Source organism: Lipotes vexillifer, unplaced genomic scaffold, assembly GCF_000442215.2.
Source record: "Lipotes vexillifer unplaced genomic scaffold, Lipotes_vexillifer_v1.1 scaffold799, whole genome shotgun sequence".
NCBI classification, from domain to species: domain Eukaryota; kingdom Metazoa; phylum Chordata; class Mammalia; order Artiodactyla; family Lipotidae; genus Lipotes; species Lipotes vexillifer.
In genome coordinates this window covers 2,532,968-2,550,522 of record NW_006787679.1, presented here as the reverse complement: position 1 = coordinate 2,550,522, position 17,555 = coordinate 2,532,968, and positions in this window count along the sequence as shown.

Here is a 17,555-nt window from a genome sequence, read left to right as displayed (position 1 = left end):
TCCCTACACAGTTATGTGGAAATTTTCTTGGGCTTTTGGAAGTCTGAGGTCTTCTGCCAACATTCAGTAGATGTTCTGTGAGAATTTTTCCACATGTAGATATATATTTTGATATATCTGTGGGGATATGAACTCCATGTTCTACTCCTCTGCCATCTTGATCACATCTATGAAGACATGCTCTATTCTCTTGAATTCAGAAGCCTTTTAATTTTACACCCAATGTCTAACCCATTGTCTGACACATATTTTTAGATATTTGTACAATTAGTGAACAAATAAATGTATCTTTAGATTTAAACACAGCTTCCTTTGCATTGAAACTGAAAATCTATTTTTTTTTACTCCTCTAAAATCCCCTTGAGTGTATTTCATGCACAAAGGATAAGGTCCATGTCCAGTTTTTGTCTCTACAAGAATTTCATGTCTATTTTTTTGTCTTTGACTTCTCCATTTACCTGAAACATTACTTTTCCTTTGATTTTCTTCTTTCTACCCAGTATGCATCCACACTAAATTAGAAGTCCCGTGATAAGTGCATCCTTCAGAGTATCCTCCACTTCTTTTATCAGAATATTTGCTGAAATTTATCTTAACTACTCATTGTAATTGCTTTATTTTTCTCAGAGTTGGATTTACCATGAAGCAAATGAATCTTAAGACTCCAGGTTCCTTACTTAATGGGACCACATTCAAGACCTTAAATATTGAGTACTAAAAAATAAAAGATCATTTAAAATTAGTGTCTGTACATGAAATCTGAAATTCACTGAATTTTTGTAGCTGACATATAAAATAATCTTGATAGAGGTTTTACTAAATTTTATAATTCTACAATATATCTGATATTACCAAAGATAATTTCAGGAGGTGAAAAAACATTAGTTAACTATATTTAAATGAATAATCTTGCTAGAGCAAAAACTGAAGTGCATGTATACATTATTTTAGATATCATTTTTTGCCTGTTTATTTTTATTGAAGTATAGTTGATATAATACAATATATAGTATAGTTGATATAATACAATATATTGATATAATACAATATATTGAAGTATATATATACAATACAATATATATATACAATACAATATATATATACAATACAATATATATATACAACACAATATATATATACAATACAGTATATATACAATACAATATATTGAAGTATATATATTGATATAATACAATATATTGAAGTATAGTTGATATAATACAATATATAGTTGATATATAATACAATATTAGTTTCAGGTGTACAGCATACTGATTCAGTGTTTTTGTAGATTATACTCCATTATAGGTTATTACAAGATAACAGCTCTAATTCCCTGTGCTATACAGTATATTCTTGTTGCTTATCTATTTTATATGAAGAAGTTTACATCTGTTAATCACATACCCCTAACTTTTCCCTTGCCCCTTCCCTCTCCCCTTTGGTAAGTTTGTTTTCTATATCTGTAAGTCTGTTTCTGTTTTGCATATACATTCATTCTGTATTCTTGTTTTAGATTCCTCCTAGTGATATCATACAGTATTTGTCTTTCTTTGTCTGACTTATTTCACTATGCATAAGTTCTCTAGGTCCATTCACATTGCTGAAAATGGCAGATGTTCATCCTTTTTATTTTATTTTTTTTATTTATTTATTTTTTTTTCTTGCGTTATGCGGGCCTCTCACTGTTGTGGCCTCTCCCATTTGCGGAGCACAGGCTCCGGACGCGCAGGCTCAATGGCCATGGCTCACGGGCCCAGCCGCTCCGCGGCATGTGGGATCTTCCCGAAACGGGGCACGAACCCGCGTCTCCTGCATCGGCAGGCGGACTCTCAAGCACTGCGCCACCAGGGAAGCCCTGTTCATCCTTTTTTAATGGCTGAGTAATGTATATACCACAACTTCTTAATCCAAATGTCTGTTGATGAACACTGGGTTACTTCCATGTCTTGACTACCATAAGTAGTGCTGCTATGAGCGTTGCAGTAAATGTACCTTTTTGAATTAGTGTTTTCATTTTCTTTGGATATATACCCAGCAGTGGAATTGCTAGATAATATGGTAATTCTATTCTTTAGTTTTTTGAGGAACCTCTGTACTGTTTTCCATAGTGGCTGCACCAATTTACACTCCCACCAACAATGTGCTAGAGTTGCCTTTCTCCATTCTCAGCAATCTTTTTTTTTATATATAACTTTATTTTATTATTTTATTTTATTTATTTATTTATTTTGGCTGCATTGTGTCTTCATTGCTGCACACAGGCTTTTTTCTTGTTGCAGCGAGTTGAGGTTACTCTTTGTCTGGTGCATAGGCTTCTCATTGTGGTGGCTTCTCTTGCTGTGGAGCATAGGATATAGACATGCAGGCTTCAGTAGTTGTGGTACAGGCTCAGTAGTTGTGGCTCATGGGCTCTAGAATCTAGGCTCAGTAGTTTGTGGCACATAGGCTTAGTTGCTCCATGGCATGTGGGATCTTCCTGGACAAGAGTTTGAACCCATGTCCCCTGAATTTGCAGGTGGATACTTAACCACTGTACCACCAGGGAAGCCCTCTCTCCAACCTTTTTTATTGACTTTTTGATGATAGCCATTCTGACAGGTGTGAGGTGATATCTCATTTTAGTTTTGATTTGCATTTCCCTGATGATTAACAATGTTGAGCAACTTTTCATGTGCCTATTAGCCATGTTTATGTCATCTTTAGAAAAACATCTATTTGGGCCTCCTATCCATTTTTGATTAGGTTATTTGTTTTTTTTTTTTCTGTTTTCTGATGTTGAATTGAATGAGCCATTGTATATTTTGCATATTAACTGCTTATCAGTCACATCATTTGCAAATATTTTCTCTCATTCAGTAGATCAACTTTTAATTTCATTGATGGTTTCTTTTGATGTGCCAAAACTTTTCAGTTTAATTACATTCCATTTATTGATTTTCACTTTTATTTCTTTTACCTTAGGAGTCTGATCCAAAAAATATTGCTACGATTTATGTCAAAAATTGTCTGCCTATATTCTCTTCTATGAGTTTTATGGTTTCTTTTCTTACATTTAGATCTTTAAGCCATTTTTTTTTTTAATATGGCATGAGGGAATGTTCTGATCTCCTTGTTTTACATGTGCCTGTCCAATTTGCCTAGCACAACTTGTTAAGAGACTGTCTTTTCTCCATCATATATTCTTGCCTCTTTTGTTGTAGATTAATTGACCACATGTGTGTGGGTTTATTTTTGGACTTTCTATTCTGCTCCATTGATCTCTGTCTCTCTTTGTGTCAGTAACATGCTGTTTTTCCTACTGTAGCTTTGTGATATAGTTGGAAGTCTGGGAGAGTTCTACCTCCAGGTTTGTTCTTTTTTCCTCCATAAGAAATTTAGAATCATTTGTTCTAGTTCTGTGAAACATGTCCTAGGTACTTTGGGGATTGTATTAAATCTGTAGATTGCTTTGGGTAATATGGCTATTTTAGCAATATTAATTCTTCCAGACCAAGAGCATGGGATATCTTTCCATTTCTTTGAATCAGCTTCAATTTCCTTTATCAATGTTTTATAGTTCCCAGCATGTCTTCCACCTCCTTGGTCAGGTTTATTAATAGATATTTTATTTTTTGATGCAATTTTAAAAGGATTTTTTTTAACTTTATCTTATTATATTTTATTGTTACTGTAAAGAAATGCAACAGATTTTTGTATGTTAATCTTGTATCCTGCTACTTTGTTGAGTTCACTTATTAGTTCTATTAAATTTTGGGTGGAGACTTTAGGGTTCTCTGTACAAAGTATTGTGTCATCTGCAAATAGTGACAGTTTTACTTCTTCCCTTCCAATTTGGATACTGTCTACAGTCTATTTCTTTCTCTTATCTGACTGTGGTGGCTAGGACTTCCAATTCTATGTTAAATAGAAGTGGTGAGAGTGAGCCTCCTTGTCTTGTTCCTGAGTTTAGTGGGAAAGATTTCATCTTTCCACTGTTGATTATAATGTTGGCTGTGGGTTTGTCATAAATGACTTTTATTATGGTGAGATACATTCCCTCTATATCCACTTTGATGAGAGTTATTAACAGTAATGAATGTTGAATTTTGTTAAAACTTTTTCTGCATATATTGAGATGATCATGAGATTTTTTTATCCATCCTTTTGTTAATTTTTTTGTTTCACATTGATTTGTGAATGTTGAACCATCCTTGTGACAGTGAAATAAATCCAACTTCATTATGATGTGACCCTTTTTATATATTGTTGGATTTAGTTTGCTAATATTTTGTTGAACATTTTTGCATCTATATATATCAATTATATTGACCTGTAGTTTTCTGTTTTTGTAGTGCCTTTGTTTGGTTTTAGTATCAGGATAATAGTGGCCTTACTGAGTGAATTTTGGAACATTCTTTCCTTTTCAATTTTTTACAATATTTTGAGAAGGATAAGTATTAATTTTTCTTTGTATGTTTGATAGAATTCCCCTGTGAAGCTATCCATCCAGTCTTGGACTTTTGTTTGCTGGGAGGTTTTTTTCTTTTTTTTTAATTACAAATTCAATTTATCTTCTAATGATCAGTCTCTTCAACTTGTCTGCTTCTTCTTGATTCATTCTTGGCAGGCTGTATATTTCTAGAAATTTGTTCATTTCCTTTAGGTTGTCCAATTTGTTGGCATATAATTGTTCAGAGATTTATAACTTTTTCTTTTTAAATCTCTGGTATCACTTATTATTTCTCCTCTTTCATTTCTTATTTTTTATCTGTTTCCTTTCTTTTCTTCTTCTTTGTGAACCTGGCTAAAAATTATCTTCTTTTTTTTTTTTTTTTTATCTTTTAGAAAACAGAAAGAGAGCTTTGGTTTCACTGATTTTTTTCTCTGTTTTGATCTCTATTGTATCTATTTCCTATGATTTTACTATTTTCCTTCCTTCTGCTAACTTTGGACTTATTTGTTCTCCTTTTTATAATTCTTTTCCACAGTAGATTAGGTTGGATATTTGAGGTTTATCTTATTTCTTGAGGAAGGCCTATATCTCTATGAACTTGCTTATTAGAACTGCTTTTTCTGCATTAATTATCATTTTTTAGGAATAAATTTGTCATTTGAAAGGCAAGCACAAGTCAAATCATGCTTACAGAGGTGCTGGGTACAGCGATCTTCATTTGAAGGGACCCAAGCTGTTCTTCCGCACAGGGTCCATGGAGTTGAGGTGTCAGTGTGGCAGTTCTGCACTGTGAACTCTAGTTTGACATGTTAGGTGTAAGACCTCTGCACATGGCTCCCTATAGCTTTTGTTCCCAGTTGCATGTGATACTGTTAATTGTGAAAAAAAAAATATATATGCTGAGAGAGACGTTCAAGATGGCAGAAGAGTATACGTGGAGATCACCTTCCTTCCCACAGATACACCAGAAATACATCCACATGTGGAACAACTCCTACAGAACACCTACTGAATGCTGGCAGAAGACCTCAGACTTCCCAAAATGCAAAAACTCCCCATGTACCTGGGTAGGGCAAAAGTAAAAGAAAAAACAGAGATAAAAGAATAGGGACATGACCTGTACCACTGGGAGGGAGCTGTGAAGGAGGAAAAGTTTCCACACAGTAGGAAGCCCATTCACTGGCAGAGTTGGCAGGTGCTGGGGTGGAGGAAGCTTCAAAGCCATGGAGGAGAACACAGCAACAGAGGTGCAGTGGGGAAAGCTAGAGATTTCCTCACAGAGGATAGGTGCTGACCAGCACTCACCAGCATGAGAAGCTTGTCTGCTCACTTACTAGGACAGGTTGGGGCTGGGAGTTTAGGCTTTGGTTTCAGAGTTCAGATCTCAGGGAGAGACTGGGCTTGGCTGTGTGAACACAACCTGAAGGGGGCTAGTGCACCACAGCTAGCTGGGAGGGAGTCCGGAAAATCTCTGGACCTGCCTAAGAGGCACGAGACTATTGTTTCCGGGTGCATGAGGAGAGGGTATTCAGAGCACTGCCTAAACAAGATCCAGAGACAGGGGTGAGCAACGGCTATCAGCATGGACACCAGAGACGGGCATGAAATGCTAAGGCTGCTACTTCAGCCACCAAGAAACCTGTGTGCAACCACATGTCACTATCCACACCTCCCCTTCTGGGAGCCTGTGCAGCCTGCCACGTCCAGGGGCTCATAATCCAGGGAAAATTTCCCCCCAAAACATATGGCATTACACAGGTTGTTGTATTGTCATGCTGGCCTCTGTTGCCACAGGCTTGCACTACATTCCATATACTTCCCTTCCTCCAGCCTTAATAAGTCAGAGCCCCCTAATCATGTTCTCCTTTAACCCCATCCTGCCTGAGCGAAGAACAGATTCCCTCAGGTGACCTACACGCAGAGGCAGGGCCAAATCCAAAGCTGAACCCCAGAAGCTATGCAAACAAAGAAGACAAAGGAAAATTTCTCCCAGCAGCTTCAGTAGCAGTAGATTAAATCTCCACAATCAACTTGATGCACACTGCATTTCAAGAATACCTGCATAGACAAGGAATCATCCCAAAATTGAGGTGGTGGATTTGGGAGTGACTGTAAACTTGGGCTTGCTTTCTGCATCTAATTTGTTTCTGGTTTTATGTTTACCTTAGTTTAATAGAGTTTATTATCATTGGTAGACTGGTTTATTGATTTGGTTGCTGTCTTGTTTTCTTTTCTGTATGTGTATATATATATATATTTTTTTTCATTTTTCTCTTTTTGTGAGTGTGTATGTGTATGCTTCCTTGTGTGATTTTGTCTGTATAGCTTTGGTTTTACCATTTGTCCCAGGGATCTGTCTTTCCTTTTTTTTAATTTCTTTTTATATTTTTATTTTTAATAATTATTTTCTATTGTTTATTTTAATAACTTTATTTTATATTATTTTTCTTTCTTTCTTTCTTGTTCCCTTTTCTTCTGAGTCGTGTGGCTGACAGGGTCTTGGTGCTCTGGCCAAGTGTCAGGTCTGTGACTCTGAGGTGGGAGAGCCGAGTTCAGGACGTTTTTCCACCAGAGGCCTCCCGGCTCCATGTAATATCAAGTGGTGAATGCTCTGCCAGAGATCTCCATCTCAATGCTAAGACCCAGCTCCACTCAAAGACCAACAAGCTACAGTGCTGAACACAGTATGCCAAACAACTAGCAAGACAGGAACACAAGCCCACCCATTAGCAGAGAGGCTACCTAAAGTCATACTAAGGTTAGAAACACCACAAACACACCACTGGACATGGTCTTTTCCTCAGAAACAAAAGATCCAGCCTCATCCACCAGAACACAGGCACTAATCCCCTCCACAAGGTAGCCTACACAACCCACTGAACCAACATTTGCCACTGGGGCAAGACACCAAAAACAACAGAACTACAGACCTGCAGCCTGAGAAAAGGAGAACCCAAACACAGTAAGTTAAGCAAAATGAGAAGACAGAGAAACACTCAGTAGATGAAGGAGCAAGGAAAAAAAAAAACTGACCAGAACAAAAAAGTGAAGAGGAAATAGGCAGTCTACCTGAAAAAGAATTCAGAGTAATGATAACAAAGATGATCCAAAACCTTGAAAATAGAATGGAAAAAATACAAGAAACATTTAACAAGGACCTAGAAAAACTAAAGAGCAAACAGTGATGAATGACCCAATAAATGCAATTTAAAATTCTCTAGATGGAATCAATAGCAGAATAACTGAAGCAGAAGAACTGATAAGTGACCGGAAAGATAAAATAGTGGAAATAACTACCACAGAGCACAATAAAGAAAAAAGAATGAAAAGAACTGAGGACAGTCTCAGAGACCTCTGGGACAATGTTAAATGCACCAACATTCGAATTATAGGGTTCTCAGAAGAAGAAGAGAAAAAGAAAGGGACTGAGAAAATATTTGAAGAGATTACAGATGAAAACTTCCCTAATAGTGGAGACGAAATAGTCAATCAAGTCTAGGAACAGAGAAACCTATTCAGAATAAATCCAAGGAGAAACATGTGAAGACCCATATTAATCAAACTATCAAAAATTAAATACAAAGAAAAAATATTAAAAGCAACAAATGAAAAATAAATAATATACAAGGTAATCCCCACATGGTTAGCAGCTGATCTTTCAGCAGAAACTCTGAAAGCCAGAAGGCAGTGGCAGGACATATTTAAAATGATGAAAGGGAAAAAGACTACAACAAAGATTACTCCACCCAGGAAGGATCTCATTCAGATTCAACGGAGAAATTAAAACCTGTATTGACAAACAAAATGTAGAGAATTCAAGAGCATCAAGACAGCTTTACCACAAATGATAAAGGAACTTCTCTAGGCAGGAAACAAAGGGGAAGGAAAAGACCTACGATAACAAACCCATAACAATTAAGAAAATGGTAATAGGAACGTACATATCAATAAGTACCTTAAATATGAATGGATTAAATGCTCCAACCAAAAGATATAGACTGGCTGAATGGATACAGAAACAAGACCCGTATATATGCTGTCTAAAAGAGACCCACTTCAGACCTAGGTACACATACAGACTGAAAATGAGGGGATGAAAAAGATATTCCATGAAAATGGAAATCAAAAGAAAGCTGGAGTAGCAATTCTCATATCAGACAAAGTAGACTTTAAAATAAAGACTATTACAAGAGACAAAAAAGGACACTATATAATGATCAAGGGGTCGATCCAAGAAAAAGATATAACAATTGTAAATATTTATGCACCCAACATAGGAGCACCTCAGTACATAAGGCAAATGCTAACAGCCATAAAAGGGGAAATTGACAGTAACACAATCATAGTAGGGGACTTTAACACCCGACTTTCACCAATGGACAGATCATCCGAAATGAAAATAAATAAGGAAACACAAGCTTTAAATGATACATTAAACAATATGGACTTAATTGTTATTTATAGGGCATTCCATCCCAAAACTACAGAATACATTTTCTTCGCAAGTGCTTGTAGAACATTTTCCAGGATACATCATACCTTGGGTCACAAATCAAGCCTTGGTAAATTTAAGAAAATTGAAATCATAACAAGTATCTTGGGCTTCCCTGGTGGCGCAGTGCTTGAGAGTCCGCCTGCCGATGCAGGAGACGCGGGTTCGTGCCCCGTTTCAGGAAGATCCCACATGCCGCGGAGTGGCTGGGCCCGTGAGCCATGGCCACTGAGCCTGCGCGTCCGGAGCCTGTGCTCCGCAAATGGGAGAGGCCACAACAGTGAGAGGCCCGCATAACGCAAGAAAAAAAAAAAAAAAAAAAAAAAAAAACATAACAAGTATCTTTTCCTATCACAACACTATGATAGTAGATATCAATTACAGGAAAAAATATGTAAAAAATACAAACACTGGGAGGTTAAACAATACACTACTTAATAACCAAGAGATCACTGAAGAAACCAAAGTGGAAATCAAAAGTAACTAGAAACAAATGACAAAGAAAACACAATGACCCAAAACTTATGTGATGCAGCAAAAGCAGTTCTAATACGGAAGTTTATAACAATACAACCCTACCTCAAGAAAGAAGAAATATCTCAAATAAACAACCTAACCTTACACCTAAAGCAAATAGAGAAAAAAGAACTAAAAAAACACCTAAAGTTAGCAGAAAGAAAGAAATCATAAAGGTCAGATCAGAAATACATGAAAAAGAAATGAAGGAAATGATAGCAAAGATCAGTAAAGCTAAAAGCTGGTTCTTTGAGAAGATTTAAAAAATTGATAAACAATTAGCCAGACTCATCAAGAAAAAAAGGGAGAAGACTCAAAGCAATACAATGAGAAATGAAAAAGGAGAAGTAACAACTGACATGGCAGAAATACAAAGGATCATGAGAGATTACTACAAGCAACTTTATGTCAAAAAAATGGACAACCTGGAAGAAATGCACACATTCTTAGAGAATCACAACTTTCTGAGACTGAACCAGGAAGAAGTAGAAAATATAAACAGACCAATCACAAGTACTGAAATTAAGAATGTGATTTAAAATCTCCCAAGAAACAAAAGTCCGGGACCAGTTGCCTTCACAGGAGAACTCAATCAAACATTTAGAAAAGAGCTAACACCTATCCTCAAACTCTTCCAAAATATATCAGAGGAAGGAACCCTTCCAAACTCATTCTATGAGGCCACCATCACCTGGATACCACAACCAGATAAGGATGTCACAAAGAAAGAAAACTACAGGCTAATATCACTGATAAACAAAGATGAAAAAGTCCTCAACAAAATACTAGCAAACAGAATCCAACAGCACATTAAAAGGATCATACACCATTATCAAGTGGGTTTAATCCCAGAATGCAAGGATTCTTAATATAAGCAAGTCAATCAATGGGATACACCATATTAACAAATTGAAGGAGAAAAAACATATGATCATCTCAATAGATGCAGGAAAATCTGTCAACAAAGTTCAACACCAATTTATGATAAAAACTCTCCAAAAAGTAGTCATAGAGGGAATTTATCTCAACATAATATAGGCCATATATGACAAACCCACAGCCAACATCATTCTCACTGGTGAAAAACGGAAACCATTTCCAGTAAGATCAGAAACAAGACAAGGTTTCCCACTCTCACCATTATTATTCAAAATAGTTTTGCAAGTTCTACCCACAGCAATCAGAGAAAAAAAGAAATAAAAGGATTCCAAATCAGAAAAGAAGAACTAAAACTGTCACTGTTTCCTGATGACACGATACTATAAATAGAGAATCCTAAAGATGCTACCAGAAAACTACTAGAGCTAATCAATAAATTTGGTAAAGTAACAGGATATAAAATTAATGAACAGAAATACACTAATGATGAAAATTCTGAAAAAGAAATTAAGGAAACACTCCCATTTACCATTGCAACAAAAATAATAAAATACCTAGGAATAAACCTACCTAAGGAGACAAAAGACTTGTATGGAGAAAAATATAAGACACTGATGAGAGAAATTCAAGATGATACAAACAGATGGAGAGATATATCATGTTCTTGGATTGGAAGAATCAACATTGTGAAAATGATTATACTACCAAAAGCAATCTACACATTCATTGTAATCCCCATCAAACCATCAATGGCATTTTTCACAGAACTAGAACAAAAAAATTCACAATTTGTATGGAAACACAAAAGACCCCGAATAGCCAAAGCAATCCTAAAAAATAAAAATGGAGCTGGAAGAATAAGGCTCCTTGACTTCAGATTATACTATAGTAATCAAGACAGTATGGTACTGGCACAAAAACAGAAATATAGATCAATGGAACAGGATAGAAATCCCAGAGAAAATCCCACACACATATCGTCACAATATTTTTGATAGAGGAGGTAAGAATAAACAATGGAGAAAAGACAGCCTCTCAATAAGTGGTGCTGGGAAAACTGGACAGCTACATGTAAAAGAATGAAATTAGAACACTCCTTAACACCATACACAAAAATAAAATCAAAATGGTTTAAGGACCTAAATATAAGACCAGAAACTATAAGACTCTTAGAGGAAAACATAGACAGAACACTCTATGACATAAATCACAGCAAGATTCTTTCTGACCCACCTCCTAGAGAAATGGAAATAAAAACCAAAATAAACTAATCGACCTAATGAAACTTCAAAGCTTTTGCACAGCAAAGGAAACCATAAGACAAAAAGACAACCCTCAGAGTGGGAGAAAATATTTGCAAGTGAAGCAACTAACATAGGATTAATCTCCAAGATTTACAAGCCACTCATGCAGCTCAATATCAAAAGAACAAACAACCCAATCCAAAAATGGGCAGAAGTCCAATATAGACATTTCTCTAAAGAAGATGTACAGATTACCAAGAAACACATGGAGGAATGCTCAACATCACTAATCATTAGAGAAATGCAAATCAAAACTACAATGATGTATCTCCGCACACAAGTCAGAATGGCCATCATCAAAAAAATTTACAAACAATAAGTGCTGGAGAGGGTGTGGAGAAATGGGAACCCTTTTGCACTGTTGGTGGGAATTGTAATTGATGCAGCCACTCTGGAGAACAGTATGGAGTGTCCTTAAAAAACTAAAAATAGAACTACCATATGACCCAGCAATCCCATTACTGGGCATATACCCTGAGAAAACCATAATTCAAAAAAGACATGCACCACAATGTTCATTGCAGCACTATTTACAATAACCAGGACCTGGAAGCAACCTAAGTGTTCATCAACAGATGGATGGATTAAGAAGATGTGGCACATATATACAATAGAATATTACTCAGCCATAAAAAGAAACGAAATTGAGTTATTTGTAGTGAGGTGGTTGGACCTAGAGTCTGTCATACAAAGTGAAGTAAGTCAGAAAGAGAAAAACAAATACCATATGCTAACACATATATATGGAATCTAAGCAAAAAAATGGTTATGAAAATTCTAGGGACAGGACAGGAATAAAGATGCAGTCGTTGAAAATGGACTTGAGGACACAGGGAGGGGGAAGGCTAAGCTGGGCCGAAATGAGAGAGTGGAATGGACTTATGTATACTACCAAATGTAAAATAGGTAGCTAGTGGGAAGCAGCCGCATAGCACAGGGACATCAGATCGGTGCTTTGTGACCACCTAGAGTGGTGGTATAGGGAAGGTGAGAGGGAGACACAAGAGGGAGGAGATATGGGGATATAAGTATATGTATAGTTGTTTCACTTTGGTATAAAGCAGAAACTAACACAAGAGTGTAAAATGATTATACTTCAATAAAGATGTTAAAAAATAAATTCATGCTTGCAAAGCAATGTTGACAATAGAAAACTCTTATCTCTTTTAGGTTCTGAGGAATAAATATGGAAGGAACAGTAAATACTCCATTCCATTATAACTTAATCATACAATGCAGGGTTATCTGTACTTCTGTTGAAATCTCTATTGACTTCTCTTGAAAAAAAAAAAAAAACACCAGTTTTTTCTTTGGCGAACGATTTGAGGTGTTTATCTTTACATAATACTTATTATCTGCAATGAGGCAGAGTCACGTGGTATATCTGTTGTAATATAAAACTTACTATTGTTCTGTCACTGGAAAGTGGGGTATTATTTGAGGGGAAATTATTCAAAAGGTGGTCTTGGGATTATGATTAAATCTATTTTGGTCACAGGTTTAAATAGGGCGAAAACTCTGGTAACACTAAGTAAAGCCAGCCCTCTTCAGTTATCTCAAAATAAATCTAACTAGTGAGAATCATAGTTTACTAATCCTAATTTAGATTACTGGAAGGTAAATTTTTGTATTATTATCAATTCTCACTATCACCCCCATTTTAAAATGGCCTATAATAGTCAGATCAAGATGAGACTCTTGTACCCTTGGGCCATAGAAAGAGAAGCAAAAATTCAAAAGGTAGCAAGGAAAAACAATATAGTACATATTAAAATATTAGCCTCCAGTTTTGCTGAGAATAAACAAAATATTCTTCTTCTGAGATACTAGGGCTATCAAGAATAATCTTACATGCTGTTGATCATTGAATGTTTGATAAAATAAATAGATGAATACTAAGAACTTGGACATAATTTAATATTTATTTACTTCTTAGCTTTTACAACTATGAAATTAGAGGTTTAAGTCAGATCATGCCTGGGTTTCATTCTACTCTTAAAAATTTGATAGGATACTGTACAATGCAACATGTTCAAAATGTGCAGTGTATCAAAGTTGAAGTGTATGAGTTACCAAAAATGTATATTATAAGCATATTGATGTGATTTTTGAGGTTTTACACACATGTACGTGGTTCAGTTTCTATCTGCAAACTGAAAATTTTATCTGGAATATTCTCAAGTTTTTATAGCAAAAATATAAATCTGAAAAATAATTAATTCAATTTACTTGAGACTAAAATTATGGATACTTGGATGGATGAGTTTTTTTATGTGATTTTCAGTAGTTTTTTAATATGTTGAAAGTGTATATATAGTAACTAAAATATTTTAATCTCTAAGAATGAGAAATAGGATAAAATATCAAGTTCTCAGAAGTCCATAGTATTTTAACAGGAATAATATTCAAGATTAGTAATAACATTCAAAGGTTAAATAATATGCACTTTTTTAAGGTTTTATTATGCTCAAAGTGAGTGCACACAGAGTCAGAAAACACTTGGAATAAGTTAGTTGATAGTATGTTTCCTTTAAGATTAATCACAGTTTAGAACAGGTCACATACATCCATTTATTAAGGAACTTTTACCATCAAAACTTTTAATAACTGACAACTGTCCTGATGTCTTGAGTCACCTCAGTCCCTGAGAGAAATGATCTCTCCTTCTTACTAAATCACACCATATTATGTGACAAGACACATGATGTGTTAGTGGCCAGTACAAAGCAGCTGTACAAAATGAATTAAAACCAAACTGTAAAAACATCTAGAACGGCAAACTTTTTAGAAAGGGAAATTAAAACAAAGATGTTTATGTGGACTACACAATCAAATTGAAATAGAGATTTGAACATATTAAAAATTAACATTTTATAAGTTATCTCTGAATTAAGTTATGTTTCATTATAAACATATTGCATTATATATATTCCTATTTAATGGCTTGAAATTTACCCCCGAAAAGTGTGTAAATATATGACCCGGCAACATGAATTAAAATGTTATGGAAAAAATTTATAATTATTAAATTACTCAACAGGAATTTAAAAAGATCCAAACATCAAAGATTTTTATAGAAGGTAATCAACTGATATCAAGGGATATTAGTGCTAGTAATTCTAAATATTAGAACTACATATAGTTTTTTTATATGTATGACAGTAATCAATTTATCACCTCTCAACTCCAAATTTATGCTTTAATACACACTCTGTGTTAATGGATATAATTCCTTTAAATATTTCTCCTTTATAGTGAGCACAATGTTAAGCTTTCTCAGTAGAGGTCACTAGAGGACAGGAAAGAAGTTCTCCTACATAGAAGTTGCACAATTGGTCTGCATCATGAGAGTCAGAACCACCTCAGCTACACATCTAGAATGTGTGATCTCTTGACACCAATTCAGCCTTCACTCAGAATGGTGATCATCATGCTGCAGCTATTTCAACACAAGATACTGTGTATTGCAGGACTTATGCACACTTCAGAGCCCCATATTCCTCTGCTTATCTATCCTAAGGCCCCAGAGTCTTGTAGTCCAAGGATATCCTGATGCTGTAGCCTTGTCAGTGCCATGGACCTCTTGACACAGACATTATACATGCCAGGCCTTCTACTCACACTGATGCTCATACACCCTCTGCATGCCTGGCCACTGGCTGTGTTTTACCTAGGCCCCTTTTGTGCTCTGGAGGGTTGTTTCCTGCTTGACCAGAAACTGTGGATGAGCTCTGTGCCAAGCAGGCCAGTGAACTTCTCTCCCATCCAGTGGCCTGCAACTACATCTTCTCTACAGAGACCAAAACCTTAGCCCTGGGAAGGGGACACACTCCTAAGTATGACCTTCCCTAGGTAGTCTTCCCTCAGGTCTCATAGCTCTAAGGTTTTTAAATCTTACAATCATTTTTATCACTGTTCAATCATTCTTTATATTGAACTTCCTTTTTTTTATATCATTGTATGGATTATGTTTCCTGATTTTATTCAGACTGATAGAAAATTGGTATCAGGAACAGTCCCAGAAGATAAGTCCCTAAAGATGGATTTTGGTATTAGTTTTGCACTTGAGCTTAAATGCAATGCTAGCTCCTTGTCAATGAGAAATTGAATGCTAGAGACCTGGCCTGCAGTGGAATCACAAAGTATCACCTGTGGTTGATTGTGAAGAAGTACCAAGTAAAACATGTACTTTTGGAGCTCATGTGGCTGCTGTACTTGACTGTTTTGGTAGTAATGATGATGTAAGTATCATAATGTACTATAGACTCTTTTGAGCAGGGATAGCTTGTCCTCCGTTTTCTGAAAAGTTGAGCCTTTGTGTTTGAAAACACAGTGATAGCTGCATTTGTGGAAGGTGCCTTGGATGCTGATGCTCATTTTACTCAGGGCCAACTACAATCACTCCCTGTTGCCACTAGACACATAACTAATGGTCAAACATCACCATGCTCTAGGGTATTAGATATGCCTGTAACCCAGGAGTAAATAAATTAAAATGATTGCAAGAATTTACTAATGTATTTTGGCAGAAAACTGAACAGTTGTGGGGATGGATATGAAGGGTTCTTAGAACAAAGAGGGAAGAATATGACAGTAGATTGTAACAGTGGATTAATTGATATGGGCACACTTTCTACAGACTTTAGATTTCTATCACACCTGTTATTTTTAAAAAACATTGCTTCTGAATTCTTTTCTCTTTTGTTCCCCTAAGAGATTTCAATTACACCAATGTTAGAATTTTTTCCTCTTCCATTTTATCTTATCTCTTCTAAACATTCATTTTCTATGTTCCAGTTAAAATATTTTCTACTGACTTTCTCTAGTTCACTAATCTGCTCTATCTTGTTCAATTTGCCGTTATAATTTTTATTAAATTCTCAATTTCAACTAGTTTTTCTCATTTCTAAATTTCCTATTTGACTTTGTTTCTATAGACCACAGTTTTCTAGTATAACTATCATAAATATAATTCTGCCATATTAATATTTAGTATTCAAATCAATTGCTAATAATTCCAAAAACTGTTATCTTTTGTTCCATTTTCATTATTTTTCTTTTCCTTCTTAATCCTGGATATTTTAAGACTGGACATTGCCTATGAAAAATATAAAATGTTCTGGATGATGTTGTCTTTTTCCAGAAAAGTTTCATCATATTCTCCTGCAGATGGACATAGTTAAGTTCATATTGCACTAATTCAAGGGTTTTTGTTGTTGTTGTTTTGTTTTGTTTTGTTTTATAAGGTTTATCTACTTGAGACATATTCATTCTTAAGGTGTAGTCCTTCAGGATCACAACTAAATGTATGAGTCATTTTTATTTTGTCTAATGGCTCTAATTTCTGTCTCAGAATGTTGAGACTGCCTCTTACCCTGCACATATATTGTAGACAAACCACTAAATGAAAGATAACGTCTCTGAGCTTCTATTCTCACTGATATCTTAGCTCCTAATTTTTTAAAATTTTCTTGTCACTCCAGTGTTGTAAGTTTATAAAAATAAAATCTGCTGTTTTTTCACGTTCTCGACAAATTGTTGGGATGTTGGCCTTTGTTCAGTGTCATTAATTGGCAAATGCCCCCAAGGGGAAACAATGCCTTGATGACTATTTTTTCAACTCTCTATAGTTCATTTTGTTCTGAGATCATACCTCCAAGTTATGATTGCCTTGGAAGACCTTTAATTTTTTCAATTATTTTTTCAAGAAAATTTGGTTTTGTTGTTTTTCTAGATTGTTCATCTTTCATAAGCTACTATACTATATATGAAACCAAAAATTTCCTTGTCTTTATATTTAGGTACATCTCTATCTAAACAGTAAATTCTATTAGAGTAGACACAATGTCTATATTTTTACTTTTTTTAATCTGAAGTATCTTGGCACTCTGTAATAGAATTTAATTATGCATATCAGAAAGGGTAAAAG